The sequence below is a fragment of the Sorex fumeus genome, unplaced genomic scaffold, assembly GCF_029834395.1.
Source record: "Sorex fumeus unplaced genomic scaffold, SorFum_2.1 ptg000047l, whole genome shotgun sequence".
Classification (NCBI taxonomy): domain Eukaryota; kingdom Metazoa; phylum Chordata; class Mammalia; order Eulipotyphla; family Soricidae; genus Sorex; species Sorex fumeus.
In genome coordinates this window covers 37,188,891-37,204,993 of record NW_026606104.1, presented here as the reverse complement: position 1 = coordinate 37,204,993, position 16,103 = coordinate 37,188,891, and the positions used below count along the sequence as shown (strand labels likewise).

Genomic DNA, 16,103 nt, shown 5'->3' with positions numbered 1-16,103 from the left:
GCTAACACCCCACCCTGGTGTGTGACCCCAGCAACTTCTGCCGCACTGCTCTGCTTGCTGTCTCCGGCTCCTTGATCCAAGGACTGCTTCTCTGTGAAGTGTCCCAGCTATTCCTCCTTTACTGCTCCCAGCCCGCACAGTAGACAGGGGACAGTGGCTTACCAAGTTTTATATTGGGTACCACGTGATCATACATAATCAGGGTTTCTCTGGTCCCTCTCACTATTAGCCCCAAGACCGGAACTCCTAGCAGAGCTCCCTCTCAGAAGGAGGCTGTGCCTATTTCATTGTTGTTTCTTCTGTTCCCCCAACACTATCCTATACACAGCACATAATAAGTGATCAGTTAAGGCTTGTGGATCAAATGGGCTCATAATGAATAGATGGAGGCAATAGTAAATACTGCTCGGTCTCCTATCCAATTCCCCAATCCTGAGTTCAATCAGGTATTGGCTGCTAATTGTTCTGTCCACCTCCAATCCAGGCCTGCTGGAAGCTACCTTGCCCGTCTTCTGCACCTCACCCCACCCCACCCACCTCTAATGACTAGGAAGTATCATATCGTGTAGGGTATAATTGCTTGGCCCCTCTGTCTTTGTGCAGGACGAGCTGGGTGGTACGTTGTGCACCCCAGAACTCATTTTATAGGATCAAGTTAAATGTCTTGAACCTCCTCCCTCCTCTTTGCTTTGCTTTGTCCCTGGACTTTCCTGTTTTCCTTGTTCCCTTACAGGTTTCTCCTGAGAGCACTCCCTCAATAAATCATTCACTTGCGTAAGAATTCTTGTTTCAGGCTTGATTTCTAGGGAAACAGACTTTGAAAGGATGAATAGATGGTGGATGTTTGGGTGGGATCAATGGATTGATGAGTAGATAAATAAATGGATCGATAGATGAATGGATGGATGAGTAAATGAATAGTAAGTGGATAGAGGGGTAGATGAATGGATAGATGGAGAATGAATAGATGGATGAATGGGTGGATGGATGGGTGGATGGATGGATGGGTGGATGGATGGATGGATGGATGGGTAGGTGAATTGTTGGATGAATGGATTGTTAGATGGATGGATGGGTAATGGGTAGAATAAATAGATGGAAGGGGGCTGGATAAAAGAGTGGCTGGTCGGGGCTGGAGTGATAGCACAGCGGGTAGGGCGTTTGCCTTGCACGCGGCCGACCCAAGTTCGATTCCCAGCATCCCATATGGTCCCCCGAACACTGCCAAGATTAATTCCTGAGTGCAGAGCCAGGAGTAAGCCCTGTGCATAGCTGGGTGTGACCCAAAAAAGCAAAAAAAAAAAAAAAAAAAGGAGTGACTGGATAAATAACTTTTTCTAAGGATCAACAATCTGTCATTCATATGTGATTAGCCACGCTTCCTGCCAAATGAGCTGGGCACCTGCAGTAACAAACCATCTTGCAGTCTGTGGCACCCATCTGTGAAACAGCTCCCAAAGAGCTTCCCTTCTTTGTGAAGTTTGGTGGCTCATGCAGAACAGCCTAATAAGAACTCAGGACTAGGAGCACTGGGTTCAGATTCCAACTACACTGATGAGATTTGATTTCTTATGAGGAATGTTTCCTCACCTGTGAAATATAAATAAAAATAAGATAAGGTCAGTGCATTAATGAAGATTATTGTGTGTTAAGCTCTTGGCCCAGTGCCTGGTTCATGTTAATCCCTCTTTAAATATTAATTGCATTATCATTGTTGCTGTTGTTACATGGTAAATAAATCTGGAGTCACTCCTGAGATAAACCTGGAAAATAGTCCTGGTTTTTCTTCTTTTTACTGCGTCTCTTTCTTTTCACTCAATCCGCCTTGCCCCTCTACAGAACTAAGAGTGCCAATAAAGCCTGGTGCATGATGTCTTTTTATTCAGGACATGCAATCCAGCCTGATATCCCATATGTGATGTCAGAGCTCCCATGTGACTTTGTGACAATGTAAGTATTGGCAGGTATGAGAATTTTTATCCCCATGGGAGAGTTGAGCAACCCAAAGCTCAGAATGGGGACAGAGCCTGCCGAGCGAATCGCCAACAAAAGACAGTGCCAGATCCTCCTTCAGACGCACCCCACTCTGTTCCCCCATCCCATTCTTCCTGGTCAAGAAGCATACAGCTGAAAACTGTGATCAAGAAGCTCCAACAATGAGGGCATTTGTGCCCTCACATGACAAGAAATCTTGGAGGAAGATGGTCCTTTAGTGGCTTAATGATGACATCAGCACCAGGTTTCTTTCCTGTTCTTGGCTGGTCACACTTACTGTGTTGACTCTGTCCTCTGGGCAGCCACTCCAAGCTCCAGGACACAATATCATCTCTCAGTTGTGCCTTGCCACAGCTGTCTCTTCCTGGGTCTGCTTTAAATAAGCACCCCAACCCACTCAGCACACTGCCCTCTCAGGAATGGCAGCCTAGATTGTGGGGGCTGCAAGATATTGGAATTCCCCTGGTCAGTTTATATTCTTAGAACAGGCAAGCTTAGAGTGGGGTCATGAGCAGTGTTGTCCCTTGTGTCACAGTTCTGAGCTAAGGATCTAGTTCAGATACGTGATCACATAGCAGTTAGTCAGAGGTGTTTTAGGAAGGAAGGAAGGAAGGAAGGAAGGAAGGAAGGAAGGAAGGAAGGAAGGAAGGAAGGAAGGAAGGAAGGAAAAAATAAAGGGAGAGGAAAGAGAGAGGGAGGGAGGAAGGGAGGGACGGAGGAAGGGAGGAGGGAGGGAGTAATTTCATGTTGATAAAGACAGAATTTTGTGTTGCCTCTATAGCCACCTGGTTCTGTCAACAGACAGGCCACAGATATTAAAAACCTGAAGAGTCCCACAAGCCTCCAGGTACTCAACAATTACTTGGTGGACAAAAACTACATGGAGGGGAGTGTACCTTCACAAGCAAATATGGTGGTATTTAAAACAATATCCAGCTGACCCACTGCTGACTTGTATCATGCTCTCCATTGGGATAACCATATTAAGTACTTCAGAAAGGAAAAGATCAGTGTGACTGGAGTGAACACTATGGTAAAGCTAATGTGGAAGACACCACAGGAAGTGGAGCTGGGGATGGTAAAAATGACATTGATTTCTTTGGATCTGCTGAGGAGAAGAGTGAAGAAGAAAAAAGCAAAGATAAGAATGGCTTGCATGATATGAATCAAGAGAGTCAAAATTAGATGTGGAACATTGCGATGATGATAAGGATATGGCAAAATTAGAGAGTGCGTCAGAAGCATCAAGCAGATGGCTTAGTTTGGGGTCCAACAAAATTAATACCAGTGGGAAATGGATTACAAGGCTTCAAATGCAGTGCGTGGTTGAAGACAATAAACTGGAACAGATACATTGGAGGAGCAGATCACGGTTTTGGAGGACTATGTGCAGTCCATGAACGTGGTGCTTCCCATAAGATTTAAATCCATTGTGGATCATTGCTCTCCAATAAAGGCTTGAAACACACACACACACACACACACAGACACACACACACACTTGACTTGGAATTTTGTGTTTTTTGTTTTATTTTAGAACACACCAGATGATGCTCAGGGCATATTCTTGTCTCTATACTCAGGGATCATTCCTGTTGGGCTTGGTGGACCATATAGAGTGGAGGGGATCAAACCTTGGTCCGCCATGTGCAAGGTGAGTGCTCTACCCACCTGTACTATCTCTCCTGCCCAAGATGGGAATTTTGAATTCCAAGATGATAATGGGCAGATGAGGCCTCAGATCATATAGGATTTGGAGCCCCCCCCCAAAGTTAGGGGGACCAACCAGCCCTGTGAGTTCTCACTCTGGGTCAATTTACTATAATTAATATTGGATCTGAGGCAGGCAGGAAGGAGAGGGGTTCTGAGGGAGCCTCTCTTTTCCCACCACTTCTTTCAACCAGCCCTGACTAGGGTGAACAAAGAAGGACACAGTCACTGCATCCCGTGGGACCAGGTACTGCAATAGAACACCCGTGGGGGCCAGGGCACAGTAGACCTTGAATATAACCTTGAACTTTGATTTTTCCTCTGTGGTGCCAACTTGCTGCCAAGGTTCTGCAAAAGTACACTTTTGGGGCCAGGGCAGAACAGACCTTGAACCTCAATTGTCTGTCGATGATGCCCACTTACTGCCTCTCTCCATTCCTCTGAGATAGTGGCATTTCCACCTGCACTTTCCAACTACAGAAACTGAAACTGGAAGATGAGTCACTTGCTGATAAGTGGCCAGCCTGGGATTTGAACCTGTGTCTCTCTGCTCCAGGGCCATGTCTCACTCTACCTCCCACACTTTTCACTAGGATATTGGTGACTCAGTCTCAGTACCCTTTCAGGGAGAAGAGGCACTCCCCGGGACCAGGGGAAGGGAACGGGGATGTGGCAAGGCAGAAACTTGGAGGAAAGGTCAATGAGCCCCAATCATGCCAACCATCATCACAACACTCAAATAGCCACCCCTAAACTCCTTCCCATGCACTGATGGATCCAGTTATTGGGTTCCAGGATCCAGGGTTCCACCTTGGACGTAGGCACCCAGCTGATAGCAGATACTTCAAGGTACTGATAATAGATGCTTCATTTCTGTTTTTTCCACCTGGATCCCTCTCCCTAAGTCCTGTGCTCCTTCCACATAGCCTCTCCGCAAGGTCACTATAACATGGCATCCTTACCCATGCGTAAAGTCAGCCTGAAGACCTACCTGAACCCAGGAAGCCCAGACCATGCAGCCAGGTCCTAGGTCTCACTGGCTTAGGAGCAACTATATTTTATTTTTTCAGTTAAAGAAGATATTTTAAACATTTGTGGAAAAGGGAAAAGACCGGAAAGGGAAAGTCAAGGAACTTTCACTTTCTTTCTCTCTACTACTGATGTCTGGGGGCTAGAGCGATAGCACAGCAGGTAGGGTGTTTGCCTTGCATGCAGCCAACATGGCCAGCCCGAGTTCAATTCCTCTGCCCTTCTCGGAGAGCCCAGCAAGCTACTGAGAGTATCTCACCTGCACGGCAAAGCCTGGCAAGCTACCCGTGACATATTCGATATGCCAAACACAGTAACAAAAAGTCTCACGATGGAGACGTTACTGGGCCTGCTCGAAAAAATCGATGAACAATGGGAGGACAGTGACAGTGATTGATGTCTGGCCCAGTCTTGGTCTGGGATCCCATGGAAGGCATTTAGGGCCCCTTCTGTGCCCCAAAGCCCAGCTGACCAGTGGCTTCTCAGAGAACATCCCTGAAGCAATGGCCTCTCCATCCTTCTGTCCCCCCTGTCCTCCATAGTTCCCCTCTGAAGCTTTCTTGCTGCTTTTGGTCTGGGGTCCCCATCCCACAGTGCTCAGAGGCCACTCCCTGGTCAGAGCTGAGTGTCAGAGGTGCTCAGCGGACCACATGGTGCTGGGGATGGAACAGCCTGCACACAGCCCATTGAGCCCCCTCCCAGCCCTGCTTTATGTTTTCTGAAGCTTCTCTCACCCCTTATTCCTCCAGCCTCTTGTTTCTCTCATTCCACCAGTTAATCAAGGGAGGGGCCAGTGTCTACACAGGGGAAACGTCCCTTCCTTTAAAGTAGGAGGGTTGATAGGAAAGCTCCCAGGTTCCCTCAACTGTGCCCTTGCCCAGCTGAACTCGGGTTGGTGAATTTACCTTTCTGAACCTCTCTATTGGCTCTAGAAAATGGGATGAGGACACATACTTGTTGTGTTATTTTTTGTTCCCTGGAAAGGGAGTTTTGACCAAATTCTCATCTATTTTCTGGTGAGCACAAGCAGGAAATGAGAATGTCAGGAAAGTGCAGCTGGGACCAAAGAGTGTTTGTCATTTCCTGCCCCCCTCCCCACTGCAGAACTCTTAGAAATCAAGGTCCCCCTCTACCTTGGATGAGGGGTTTATGCTTCTCCTAGGGTGTGGTGGGGGCTTCCTCTCTCGGCTGTTTTCCAGGACCCCAGCTGGGCAAAATAAATTCAGAGGCCTGGGAGATAAGCCAGGAGTCAGGAGTATAATCTTGCATGTGCTAGGAGCTGAATTTGATCTCTGGACCCACCTGGCCTCCCGCCCCTAGACACCACCTGGCATTTTCCTGGAGGCCCCAGCACCTCTGGGCCTGAGCTGTATTGTATGGCTGAGTCCTGGAACTGCACCATCCAGTCCTCTTGGTCATGTATCACCAGATCCCCACTCCAGCCCCCTGAGCACTGCTTAGGAACCTACCCTACCCCCATCCCTAATAAGCCCTCCGTAGGGCAGGGATGTGGCCCAGTGGCAGAGCACATGCCTTCTATGTCTGAGGCCCTAGGCTTGATCTTAGGCACCAACCAAACAATTTCCTGTAAATCAAGCTGCTCAGACAGACAACGGTGAGCCTGCACCATCAATAGCTGCTGCATGATCGGGAGGATCTCAGGATGGGAGTGGTACTAAGAACACCCAGGAGGCCACAGAGAGCAAGTCCGCAGGGGGAATCACTCGGAGGAGGAAAGGAACGAAAGGTACAGGAAGGGGCAGATGCAGAACCTGTAAGCTTGGGTTTCCCATCCCTCTTCTAAGAGTCCCGCGCCAGGGCAAACAACTGAGCTCATCACGGGGAGAAGGTTGTGAAGGAAGGAGCCTCAGATTTTCTCCCGGAGACTAGAGCAGAGCAGGGTAAGAGGGTGGTCAAGGATGGGAGGCAGGAGACCCTGTGACTTAGGTGCATGTGACCCAGAAGGAGATACAAACATGCTATCCCCAAGTATGCTGCTTGGAACCTAGGGTTATTTAGTGCTAAGGGAACCGAGCATTGGAAGCTGCGGGGAGGTCTCTGTCTTTGTAACTGCCTGACAGATAAAGACAGAAATTGTTCTTTGGGGAGATTCCCCACCCTCACCCTAGGGAGGAAGGAGCAACTCTTATCAAAGACAGGCGTCAACACCCAGATGAGTTGGCATTAACAGACCTTACTAAAATAGCTCTTATCTTCCATCAGTCCTCTCATGGATTTCCTAGTCATTTTCCCACAATTCAAGTTCCCAATCTTCTTTCCTTTGCTAAAAGGCACTTACGCCTCTGAGTTGAACCACTTTTTCAATGGACTTTCCTGGGAGTCCCCCTGTATGTCGGTATTTCTAGATAGTGAAAGTCTTTTCTCCTATTAATCTGTCTTTTGATAGTTTATTTTATAGCTCACTCCTCACCCAGACACTGAACCCAAGGGGAGAGAAAAATATTTCCTCCCCAATGCTGGCCTGCAATCCCCATCAATACCTCAAAGTCTAAAGGTGGAAAAGCTCAGGTTAAATGGGAAACTTGGGACACCCACCTTGACACTGTAAGGAGAATGTGCACCGGAAGTATTGAAGGAGTGAGTCTTAGTGTGAGGGTTCAGGACTGGAGTGGTGGCTCAAAAAGCTGAACTCGTGCTTTGCACTAGGAGGCCCTAGGTTTGATGCCCAGTCCTGCATGGTTCCCTGGAGCAACCCCTGAACACTAACCTATGAATATTCCCTGAGCACCACCAGTTGTGGCCCTCTCCCTCACTGACCACCCCCCCCCACTCCAAAAATTAAAAAAATCTAACCTTGAATGCTGTTTTATCAACAAGAGTTGCCAACTCTGTGGTCTGAGACCCAGTCATGGGTTCTTGGGTATGAGTCACAGAACCTTCCTGAGCCTTAGTTTCTTGGCCTATAAAATGGGATATATGGTGCTGTCTTCACTTGAGGGTGGAGTGATGACAAATGTCTGGAAAGCACTTAGTATCCCATCAGGCATGTAGAGTCGGGCCAAGGGAACTCGCCACAGCTGCTCCTGAGATTGTTGTGGTTGTAGCTGAATACACAGCGCAGCAGAAGCATCACCAGCAGCGTTTATTGAGGACTTCCTGCCCTCCCTGCAGGACTGGTCCTCACCCAGCTGCCCATCAGAGCTCCATGGTGCCATGAAACCGGCCATGGGCATGAGTGACCTCCTTAGTTGCCTTCTGGTGGCTTGGGGGCCTGAAACATCCCTGTGGGTGTGGCCTCCTGGTCTCAATCCCCACCTGCTCAACCGCTGCTCTGAGCTCTGCCCTGTGCACCCCTCTAAGAAGGGGCGGGTGTGGTGATAAATACACCTTGGCAAAGGAGGTAGGCTCTGGGTGCAGACCCCTTGGCTTTGCCTTCAGGCCATGGTTCCTGGGGAAATGTGGTTCTCATTGATGTCTCTGTACCTCTGTCTCTTCCCCCACAGAAAGGGGTATTTGTGGTCCCTCCTTCATGGGTTGGTCTATGGTGGAGGCAGGTAGAGCAAATATCTCCAGAGGGGTTTGTTCTCTTGTGTGAGGGTGTCCCAGTGCTCAGCAGTCCCTGTCTCCTGAGAACACTCTCAAGCTGCTCCAAGACTGCTACTGGGAAGCTGTTGGAGCCGGAGGGTCTGGGAGCTGACTCCATTTGGGTCCATGCACTTGGGTGCCAAGTTCTAGGACAGAGGAGCCAGAGCAACAGTACATCAGGTAAGGCGCTTGCCTTGCTCATAGCTGACCTAGGTTCAATCTTTGGCATCCCCTATGGTTCCCTGACTCTGCCAGGAGTAATTCCAGAGTGCAGAGCCAGAAGTTACCCCTGAGCATTCTCAGGTGTAGCCCCAAATCAAAAGAAAAACAAAAAAACAAACAAAATAGTTCAAGGTCAAAACTAGATGCTTTTTCTTGCTGTCTCTCCTTCTCTACTCTGATAAAAGCGTTGTGGTGAGCTCATATTGGATTCTGGATTTAAAAACACTGGGAGAAACAGACTGAAGAGATCTGGAGTGTTCGACAGAGAGGGGAAGTCTGCAAGACGGAACAGGTTTGAACTTTGGATATTCAATGTGATAGCACAACCGTCCCCAGGTAGAGATCCTTTGAGAAGATAATCATAGTGTCACGGTTTATGCCGGATGAGTTTATTTGAAACCAGGGTAATCACAGCGTCTCAGAGGTGGCTCACATTGATTTATAGGAAACCGATTATGCTGCATTCCAGCTTTATTAAATCAAGTGTTTAGAATTGTTGACTCATGGAGTTTTAGATATGGTAACCAAATAGTCTGCAGATTTTGTCATCGGGGATTGTTAGATTTGATACTTGAGTTGTTTGCCAGTTCCCAGAATCTATCGTTTTGGAATTCAAGGGATGGTGATTTGGGGGTGAACTTTTCTTCCTAGAAAAATTCATCTTGCTTTGCACCCAGCTCCTAACTCGAATAGAAATGGGGGGACTAAAAAGTGGTTCAAAGGAATTAGCTGGTGGGAAATCTTCCAGAAAAGGGTCCTGGCAGAACCTGACGGGAGTTAGAGCAGAAACAACAACTTTTGGGGGGGGGGGGGTAGAGGCACGAAAGTGGGGATCACACCCTTAGGTGCTCAGGGCTATTTCTGGTTCTATGCTCTGGAGTGACCCCTGGTGGTGCTTTGGGGACCATATGTGGTGTTAGTGATTCAAGTCAGAATCAATCACATAGCAAGGTAAGCAAGCCCCTTGCCTGCTTTGCTATCTCTGCCCAGAAAAGTAGAATGTTAATCAAGAATGATACAGCAGAGGAGGAGAAAGGCCTTTAACAGAACTGGGCTCCCTTCTAAATCAGGAGGACAAGGAGCAGGGATGGGGGTAGGAGTGGAGAGCAACAGTTCATGAAAAATTCTTAAGAGCTAACACCAGGGATAAGGAAGCCAGAGAGAGTGTGGCCAAGCTGACTCAGCAGGATCCTGTGGACGGCAGCCAGGGGAAATCAGAGGTGGGGATTCTGATCAGAATGGGGCAGGGGGTACGCTCTGAACTGCAGGTGCTTGAGGACAGGCCCAAGGGCAGCCTTGTCTAAAAAGAGCCTGCCAGCATTAAGAGATCTTCATCAACACTTAAGTGCTGAAACTGACCCCTGTTTCTTTTTTTTTTCTCCCTTTATTTTATTTTATTTTTTTTAAAGTTGTAGATTTACAATTTTTTGTGCTTTGGTTTCAATTATACAATGATCGGATACCCATCCCTCCACCAGTGCCCATTTTCCACCACCATGGATAATATCCCTCCCACCCCCATCCCCCCATCCCCCCTGTCTCTGTGGCAGGGCAATCCCCTGTGTTCTCTCTCTCCTTTTGGGTGTTGTGGTCTGCAAAAGAGGCATTGAGTGGCAAACATGTTCAGTCCATAGTCTACTTTCGACATGCATCTCCTCCTGGGAGGATCCTCCAAACATCCTTTATTTGGTGCTCCCTTCTCTATCTGAACTGCCCTTTCCTCTAGGATACCCGGCTGGCCTCTAAGTTATGGAGTAATCCTCCTGGTGCTGATCTCAGCTATTCTTGGGTATTAATCTCATACTTTGTTACTTTATATCCCCCAGATGAATGCAATCTTTCTATGTCTATCCCTCTCTTTCTGACTCATTTCGCTTAGCATGATACTTTCCATATTGTACCACTTGTATGTAAATTTCATGACTTCATCTTTTCTAACAGCTACATAGTACTCCATTGTGTAGATGTGCCAAAGTTTCTTTAACCAGTCATCTGTTCTTGGGCATTCAGGTTTCTTCCAGTTTCTGGCTATTGTAAAGAGTGCTGCAATGAACAAACAAGTGCAGATGTCACTTCGACTATACATTTTTGCCTCTCTGGGATATATTCCCAGGAGTGCTGAGCCCTGTTTCTAAAGTAGCAGAGAGGCGAGTAATGGGTTATAAGAAAATGTTGTGTCACCAAAGTAGGAAAGGTTTCCAACACGGCTTCTACAAAGAGACCGTGATCGAGTGCACGCATTAGGGGTTGCAGACGGTGATGTCTGGGTGATTCTGCCAGTTCCCAGAATCTATCTTTTGTAATAGATTAGTTTTGGAATGGAACAATGCACCTGACCCCGGGACCATCTTCCTACGCTCAGAAATGTGCAAATCACAGACAAGAGCACAGGTCGTTTCTGCAGTTGCTGCCTGCTCTGCCCTCGACTGTGTGAGTGGACCTAGGACACTTAATTTATCTCTGAGATCTCTGCAGCTCCTCATTGGCCACAAGCCTGGTCATTATGAGCATTTTCCGGGGGGGGGGGGTGTTGTGGGGAGGGAGGATTGCATCCTGCAGTGCTCCAGAGATACTCCTGCTGAGTGATCAGGGCTCACTCCTGGCAGTGCTGGGAAACCGGAAACCAGGGAGGGCACGAAATGGAGGCCCAGGCTCCAGCATGCAGGGCAAGAGCTCCAGCCCCAAAGTTCCTTTCAGCTTGAGGATTTGTAGTTTTTGTTGCTGTTGCATTTGTTGTTGCTGTGGCCTCAGTACTGGGGTGTCATTCCCAACAGGCTAAGAGGTTATGTGGGGGTGGTAAGTAGTTTAGAGCTTTTTGCAGGTGGTGCTGGGTGCTGGGTGCTGGGTGCTGGGTGCTGGGACTGAATTTGTATCTCATCTCTAGACTTGGATTTACACGTTGTTATGCGGTAGGTCCTTCTGAAGCCACCCTTAGACTCTCACCTGGTGTCTAGGATAACAAGGTCCCACCTGCAGCAGAGCAAATCCATGTCCAGGAATGAAATCCTTAACCCTTTCTAGCACAGTGGAGAGTGTGCATCCCGATGTTATGCTGGGGTCTCTGAGGAGCACCCCCCAAAAAAAACTCCTGCTCTAGAGGCTGGGTTGAGTGACTCTTCAGGACAGGGAGAGGGGGGCACTCTGGGGATGCCCTAGACACAAGGCTGTTCTCCTGCATGGGCAAAGCTAGTGTGGAGGGATCCCCCACCTTCCAGACTCAAGAATGGGTGAGCAGTGAGCCTGTCTCACTGGGCCTTCTCAGTGGGCCTTCCCAGGTCTGACTTAGGTGGACGCAACTTCAATGCACATTGAACCAAGATTAACACCTAATGAGAGCTCTCTCCGTTCTTGGAGAAGCCCTCCTTCTTTCTTGATCATGTTACTCTGACTCTCTTACTCTCCACTCTCCCACTTATCTCAACCTCCTTCTCTCCAAAAAAATCTCCAAATAAAATCTGTTTACTTAAAAAAAAAAAAAAAACACATCTAATGAAAGAGGACAAAGGCAAGGAGCTGAAGATGGGTGCCCTCTGCTGGAAAGCGGGGACAGATGTCCTCTAGAGGTGTCATCTGAGCTGGACTTGTGCAGATGGGAAAGATTTAGTACGGGTGGAATTGTTGTGGACAGAACTTTGGGCACAGGTGAGCATCGTGTCTTGGCTCCTGGCCCAGAACCCCTTTGGGACGCACATAGGAACTGCCACGTGTAGTACTGCTGCCTCTGACCCTCCCCACTGGGCTCACTGCATCTGCAGAGTCACTGATGGCCTCATCCAATGTAGTAAGTGTGACACAGTGCATCCAGGGAGATGAGACATGAGGCCACTTCTACCCTGGGCAGTGGCCTCAGCTCTTGGGCCTGAATTTGAGGTCAGAACTCTGGGGCTTGGGCTGATGGTCCTTTTCCATGACAGGTGTTATTTATTGAGAGCTGACTTGTATGCCCCGCATTGCAGTGGGTAATTTATGTGCATCATGTCATCAAATAATCCCAATGACAGAGAGGAAGGTATCATTAGCCCTTTCACAGCTGAAGAAACTGAGGCTTAGAGAGATGAGATCATAGGCCTATAGTCACATGGTGAGGAAATACACAAAAACACCCCATTTGAATCCAAAGCCCTAAAGCTTCCTGTGATTGTAACTCAGTGGCTTCGATCTCTGTTTCTCAGCAAGGAACCCAACCCGATGTTTATGCGCAGCTCCTGTGGGGTAGTTATTGAGTGTCTTAGAGTCTGATGCAGTCACAGGCTTAAACATCCATAGGCAGAGCTCTGTTCTGAACTGGGAGGAAAGGGTTTGAAGTGCAGAGTGAAAGAGAGGGTCCTGTAACCCAGAGCCTCGGGAAAGTCTTTGGGGTTTTGTATCATGAAAGTTAGGAAATAGAAATCCCTCAGACACGAGGTGGGCTCTGAGAGGTTGTGTGAACAGTTAGTGCCTTAGATCTTTGTGCTGGTAACCCACAGGATGTAATTAAACCTCCACCCAGATCCAGTCAACCACCCAGAGATAAGCGCAATAAAAGCACAATTAGCTGAACTGCCCTTTACCCTCGGGATGTGCCATAAACACGCATGCAGGCACACACACCTACCACGCATGGCCACACAAGCAGACACACACCCATGTGCATGAACACTCACTGCAGCCCTCTAAGCTGATTTCATAATCCATGGATGAGGTTCTTACTACAGTCCCAATTACCTCCCAACCCTGTGTTTGTGAAAAAGAGAAACTGAGGCTAGGAAGTAAAAGGCATAAGCATACCCCATGCAAGTACAGGGTCAGAGCTGGAACCCAGGGGTCTACTTCCCATGATTTCTAGTCACCCCAAATTCAGGTTGGTGGGATGGGAACCCCTCTGAATGTGTAGCCGACCTGAGGGTGCTCTAGGACATCAATCCCCCACACTGGCCAGGAGCCCAGCTGTGTGTGTTGGTGCTTCAGGGGACACCAAAAGCTCTACAAGGGTCTCTGGGCACTTGCCTGAACTTCAGTTTTCACTGAGCCTGCAAGCATCTTAGGGTCCATTAGCCATCAGTTTCACTGAGTTTCACTGAGCCTGCAAGTATCTCGGGGTGTTCCTTAGCCAGCATCTCTGTATTCAGTTCCTGAGGCCAACTCCAGGCTGTGGGTCCTGGGAAGATACAGCCAAATAGGCAGAGCAGTGCCCCTACCTCTGAGAATGGTAATTTAAGAAAGCCTAAGGTGATTTAAGAGAGGCATCGAAGTAACACCAACTGATGAAGGACTCTGTTGTTGTTTACCGAGCACCCCTTCTGTGACAAGCAGGTGGGCATTGCTGAGAGGAGGAGACATACATAGGCCCTACCTCCACTGAGGTCAAGCCATTGCTTTGCACAGACTCAGGTTCCAATACCCAACCTGTCTTTCTCCAGTTATAGGGCCAGCATGACCTGGTCAAGCTCAATGCATTCACCGATTTAGTGAGCGAATGATGTCCTCCTCTGGGGTGGTTGGGCGATTCAATGAGATGACTTCTATGAAAGTCCCTGGCACCAGGAGACCATCAGCAAGGGGTAATGTTAATAATGAAGATAAGGTAAAGGTAAAGGCCCTCCCGTTGTTCGTCGATTTGCTCAAGCAGGCCCAGTAACATCTCCATTGGAGACTTTGTTGTTACTGTGTCTGGCATATCGAATACATCATGGGTAGCTTGCCAGGCTCTGCCGTGCGGGCGAGATACTCTAGGTAGCTTGCCGGGCTCTCCGAGAGGGGCGGAGGAATCGAACTCGGGTCGGCCATGTTGGCTGCGTGCAAGGCAAACGCCCTACTGCTGTGCTATCACTCCAGCAGCACATATACTAAAATTGGAACGATACAGAGAAGATTAGCATGGCCCCTGCGCAAGGATGACATGCAATAATGAAGATGCTGATGATAATTGTTCCATATAAGAAAAATTTTAATTCAATGGTAGAATGACAGGCTAGACATCCTGGAGGAAAAACCACTGCATGAGCCAAGGTAGCTAGGAGAGCAGAGGTCAAGAATGAAGGAGGGGAGTTTTTTGAGATGAGGACTCATGGGGAACTGAGACCAGAAAGGCAGAACAGTCAGCAGGGAAAAGACCTTCATGAAGGTTTGAGAACTCTGCCAAGAGGAAGGGAGAGATGTCTTTGGAGCCCGTGTCCTTTTCTAATAAGGAGAGAGAGGGGCGTCAAAGGCCCTGAATTGTTAAGAACCTCTGCTCAGTGATGCTTTCTGATCAGTTGTAGTCTTTCTGGATTCTGTGAGAAATGAGATTTGGTCACAACCTGGGAGGTTTTTAGAAGGTGGTTCGATTTCTGAGGGCTCAAGGGTGAGTGTTTCTTTCTTTTTTTTTTTCTTTTATTTTTGGGTCACACCCAGCATTGCTCAGGGGTTACTCCTAGCTCTGCACTCAGGAATTACTCCTGGCGGTGCTTGGGGGACCATATGGGATGCCGGGGATTGAACCCGAGTCGGCCGCAAGGCAAACGCCTTATCCGCTGTACTATTACTCCAACCTCAAGGGTGAGTGTTTCTGACTGACCAATCAGAAGGGGACAGCCCAGTTTTCATGAGGAGAACAGATGCCAGGAGCATGGGCCCAAAACAGCCATGCAGAGGTGTCCAGCGCTGGTCTTGTGTGTGGCTGCATGTGGACACAGCACGCACCGTAAGCTCATTTTCAGGAGCACGCCCAGGGGGAGGAGCATGGGCTCTTCTTCTTCCTCATTCTGTCGGACATGTGGAATTGGCCTATGAAACCCTTGCTACAGGTTAAGTAGCAGATATTATGGGCAGCATCTGGGCCAAAGCATCAGTACCTCTTGCACATGACTCTCTGAGCCTTGGACACCAATCCCCTACACTGGCCAGGAGCATGGATCATTTCACATAGACCATTTCCATTTCTGGGTGGAGGTGCTGCTGTGCACACCCTACTTTCTAACTCGGTGGGTCAGCTAACTCATCAGAAGCAACCTGGCTCTTGTACCTTGGTAACCAAGGTCGAGAGTTCATGCTAACCAAGGCCCATCTGTAAACCAGCTGCTATTTTCAAAAGGAGAGCAATTTTCTGAGCTATAGTTGACAGCAGGGTTTTTCTCCCAGGTCCCAAGCATCTGCCCTGTGTTTTACCTGTGGGGCCTATCATACCAAAGCTCCCATGTGGCTCTTTCACCTGCGCACACATCTGCCAGTTCATCCTCTTCCTACGAGAGAGACAGTGTCACCTGCACAGCAACTTGGACCTATCTCAGAGCCTTTCCTGGGACAGGACCCCTCTCATGGCAGGCAGTCGACCCCGTCATCTTACAATGAGTTGCAGTAGTCCCATCAAATCAGCTTTTTAGAGCTGTCTCCAAAATCCAAGGGGCCTACAAGGCATTGTGCTCCTTTCTCAACATATGGGAGGGCCAGCAGGCACCATCTGGCGTAGACCTGGAAAAGGCTCTCGCTGCATGCTCCAAACCCTGGCACCCTGTGAGAGGCCACTAAAGTTCCAGACCCTTGACTTTTTGTGGGATTTATTTCCCACCTCTGGCACACAGGTGTCTACAGTCATTGTTTCTTCCTGATCACCAGGTCCAATGAGCAGGATGATGTCCTGGGAA

The 16,103-nt window shown here is 48.5% G+C and overlaps 1 non-coding gene and 1 pseudogene across 1 annotated transcript; both read left to right on the top strand.

Moving 5' to 3' along the window:
• The first annotated feature begins 1,918 nt into the window (after positions 1-1,918).
• On the top strand, positions 1,919-3,457 carry LOC130031566 (elongation factor 1-beta-like; annotated as a pseudogene).
• Positions 3,458-14,301: 10,844 nt separating this feature from the next.
• On the top strand, positions 14,302-14,411 carry LOC130032175 (U6 spliceosomal RNA). The gene has a single exon (XR_008793739.1). It is a non-coding gene; the product is annotated as a U6 spliceosomal RNA (small nuclear RNA).
• Positions 14,412-16,103: the final 1,692 nt, after the last annotated feature.